Below are 4,572 nucleotides of genomic sequence, written 5' to 3'. Positions count from 1 at the left end.
TTTATCACTCTCCTAGAGATAGCTACCTTACGGAGCCCTTGTCATAGCCTTAGCCATAGCCTTAGCCCTAGTCGTTTGTCATAGCCTTAGCCATAGCCTTAGCCCTAGTCATTTGTCTTAGCCATAGCCTTAGCCCTAGTCGTTTGCCTTAGCCTTAGCCTTAGTCTTAGCCCTAGTCGTTTGCCTTAGCCTTAGCCTTAGCCCTAGTCATTTGCCTTAGCCTTCCCGGTTTCTGATCTTCGCCTGGTTCCCTGGATTCACCCCTTTTGTCTTGCCCCTTTTGATTCTGTCTGCCGATCGTCGACCTGTGCTAGCTCTAGGACTATTCTTGTGTTTTGCCCACCATATACCTGTTTGCCCTCATCTGACCCATGCCTGCTGTATGACCACGTCTCTGTCTGTGTCTAATAAAGCTTTGCGAATGGATCCGCAAGTCTCACGTCTCGTCAGCCCCGTAACAGAATGACATTCGTATTTAAATGTTTTAAATTATGTCATACAAGTCAAGCATAAAAGGACAGCTAAAATCAGGAGTAACCTGTAATACCTGTTCAGAAGAGATCTTATTTGAAACTGTGCTCATATTTTCCGAGATTACAAATTCTACAAACATTTCTCATGAAATTCTTTCAAGACCAAGACCGAAACTATTACCATCAAAAACATTTGTGTTTATTTCTTTTAAGGGGTTTTAGAGGTTTGGGTTTCTTCTTTTTTTCAGTTAACATTTAACTGAAACAAACACGTAACACTATACTTCAAACAGATTCAATATATATTCAAAACAAAAATATACATGTATATATTTCAAAGAAAGTTAAGAAACACTATATTGAGAGAAGAAGTTTTTTAAACTGTTTCACAGTTCTGTCCCTTTTGCACATGTTGGCATCGCCATCAGATATGAAATGAAGAAAAATTCAATAAAGTAATTTATGTCAACACTAAATGTGTCAATGTTATAATAAATATTTCACATTTATGTATCCATATTGAGTAAAGAAAATTAAAAATCAAATTTTATGAGAAAACATTGGTAACACTTTACAATAAGGTTCATTAGTTAACATGAACTAATAATGAACTGCACTTATACAGCGTTTATTAATCTTTGTTAATGTTAAATTCAACATTTACTAATACATTATTAAAATCTTGTTAACATTAGTTCATGCACTGTGAACTAACATGAACTAACAATGAGCATCTGTACTAGTTTTATGGGCTGATATTCACACAACTGATATTCATTAACTAACGTTAGTGTAGATTAGTAAATACAGTAACAAATGTATTGCTGATGGTTAGTTCATGTTAGTTAATACATTAACTAATGTTTAACTAATTAACCTTATTGTAAAGTGTTACCAAAACATTTTATTGGTCAATGATTTATAATAATGAGATGAACATTAATAACTTTCTATTAAATGTCTGTGCGAATTTGGAAGAAACAGGATAAAATACATAATCTGAGAATAAATACATACATAATTTGAGAATATCAGCCCATAATAATGTTGAGCTCAAGACACAAGCTTATCACTGAATGTATTCAAGCTCTACTGTACAACTCTTTGTGAGTCCCACAAAGACTAAATCTGACAAGAGTTTGATCCACATCTACAACTCTATTGATCAATTAGTTTGACTGTGATTGTGAGAATGAGTGATCAGGAAGAGACATCAAATCTTCTTCCAGGTGTCGCTCAGAGAAAAAACTCCTGTTGAGCCACATCCAAATGTCTTTATAAAAACACAGTAGAAGTCTATGGTGTATCTCATTTAGATGGAAGTCAATGTGTGTTTCTATATACACACTGAAATTAAGATTAGAAGACAGAAAGGGTTTTCAGCTGTGTGAGTTAAAGACCGATATAATGTGAGTAATGTAATGTTCCTTCAACTGTGTGTCTCTGTTGTTTCTCACAGCAGCCTGTTTAATCTCACACAGAGACACTGAACCATCAAAAAAATAATAAAAATCCAGCGTAGAGGGGTTCAGTGAATGTGGTGTTGAATGTGTGTAAGTGTGTGAGTGTGTTTGTGTAAGAGACACTGTAGAAGGACAGATGGCCGACCGACCAGTCCAAATACACTCCTACTCTGTTAGAGTGACTTGAAGGGGCAGATATGACTGTGCTCTTATTATTGTGTCTGGCAGTGAAACTGTCATTAAAACAGATCAGACTCCAGGACTTTTCATTGAATCCAAACACACAGTCATCACTCCCTCCTTTCCTTCTGATTCCTTTATAAGTCACTGATATATAAACCCCATTCCCGCTCCATTCAGCCTCCCAGTAACAGCTTCCAGACAGACTCTCTCTACACAGAACCTGATGACACCCATCAAATCTCTCTGGATGATGAGGATATGGCTGCTTCACTCTCATATGTGTCACTTTTCTGTTCCTCTCAGACAGAGCAAAGCGATTGTTTACTGTGTTTAAATCCAGTGTGAGATCACACACATCTACACACAAGAACAGAGATAATAATATTCATAACACAACAAAACAATAATTAGTGTGTGTGTGTGTGTGTGTGTGTGACCTACATTTCTGTGGTCTTGTTGTAATCCTCAACTCGCTTCCATGATCCACACTATGAGAATGTCATACTAAACTTACATAACAATGAAGAAAATACAAACACAGGTATTAAATTAATAATAATAATAATTATTATTATTAAAATTAAATTAAAATCAAAACAAATTAAAAGAAATAACCAGATGTTTCAGTGTTCATCCCAACACCATTATCAGTGACAAAAAATACACATACAGAAGTACCATTATCAGCACATGATATGTTAAAGTCACATAACTACTATACTGTTAACATGGCGGGCCTGTCCAAATACCACACTTGCAGTCTTGGCAACTTGAGAGTGCAAACATGGGAAGTAAGTGCGCAGGACCGTCCCAGGTCTGAAAAATGTCAAATATCAGTGTCCTTAATGCACACTAAATCCACACTCTAAAACCCCTTCAGGGGCATGTTCCCCAAAAATCACAAGATGTCAAGGAATACTTTTCAGTGCAAGTTAAATTAATTAGATATTACAAATAATTTGGTATTATTAGATTGTTTTGTCTGTTATAGATCTTAGAAGTTTTAAAATACAAAGTACTGAAAATATAAATGTGTAAATAAAGCTCTGCAAAAACTTACTTGCACTGGGAAATCAAAAGTTAGACACACCCTTCCTGTCTTCACCCCACCAGAACACTTATTCTAAATAGCGGGAATACATCATGTACAGTAAGTAGTCAAGTGGTCAAATACAAATACCACAACTGTAAGTAAGTATTGGGACAGGCCCAGTGTGTTTGTATGTTGACAACTAAGTAGTCCTGTGACTATAACACATCATGTGCTGATCATGTTAGGCGTGCATTTTTTGTTACTTCCTGTTGGAACTGAGGATGGTGTTTTGTGTAACACACACAGACATCTAAAATTCACTTCACTTTCATGGGAACTTCGAACTGCGTCCTCTAGGGGTTGCTATGGGGGGAACGCCTCGTCGTGACCTGTGTCTGAAGCATACATTGAAAAAACACCAACTCGTTGGCCGGCGACAGCCATGACGTCACTACCGGTGCAACTATAGTATAAATAGGCACCGGAAGCACACATCATTCTCTTCTTCGTCTTCATTGACTGTTCTGTATTGAAGCGTGCATTTCCAAGGAAAAAGTAAGAGCTATCTCTATTCATTATGGCGAGCACTAGCAGAGCATTTAGAAGGTGTGTGCATCCGTGTCATCGCTATTTGACACCAGATGACACACACGATCTATGTGTTGTTTGTTTGGGCGAAGAGCACGCACGCGATGTCCTTGAGGGGGCAATCTGTGTGCATTGCGAGCATTTTCCAATGAAAAAGCTCCGTCCTCGTTTGTCTCTCTTTTCGAGTAAAGAGGGGCAGCCATCTGCTTCCCGCGGTTCAGTACCCACCGCTGCTGAGACACGGAGGAGAATGAGCTCGTGGGGATCTCAGGTGGACCTGGCCGATGAGTTTAAAGAGGGGCTTTCCCTCTCGCGCTTATCGGCGGCGGGCGAGAGACAGCCGCTGGAGGATGATGTTCTCTCTTTAACATCATCTGATCAAGGGGCCAGTGCTCTGCTGGTTTCAGCCCAGGAAGAGCAGGAAATGGATGAAGAGAGCGAAGAAGCTGAGGCTGAGCCTTCTCAATCCTCCTGCCCTGCGTATGATGAGCTCTTAGAGGTTATGGATCACGCCACAGCGAGGCTCGACTTGCCGTGGAAGCGGACTAAGGAAGTAACGTTGCGAGGTCGTCTCGAGGGAACGTTATCTTTCTGGCCATAACCCTCCAGCTCAGGTGAGCCTTTCTTTCCTTCCTGATCTCCATACTGAGATCGAGAAGGAATGGAAGAGGCCGTTTTCTTCACGCATCCATCGGTTTCAGCATACCAGTTATGCGAATATCGAGGCGATGCGCGAAAACGGCTATGAGAGAATGCCCCCTGTAGAAGAGACGCTAGCTAGCTATCTCTCTATGGGTGAGACATCGTCTCTCAAAACTCCCTCCTTGCCATC

Source organism: Sinocyclocheilus grahami, unplaced genomic scaffold (genome assembly GCF_001515645.1).
Source record: "Sinocyclocheilus grahami isolate Dianchi unplaced genomic scaffold, SAMN03320097.WGS_v1.1 scaffold179.1, whole genome shotgun sequence".
Lineage (NCBI taxonomy): Eukaryota > Metazoa > Chordata > Actinopteri > Cypriniformes > Cyprinidae > Sinocyclocheilus > Sinocyclocheilus grahami.
The sequence above is the reverse complement of the archived record's forward strand: the minus strand, read 5'-3'. Positions refer to the sequence as shown.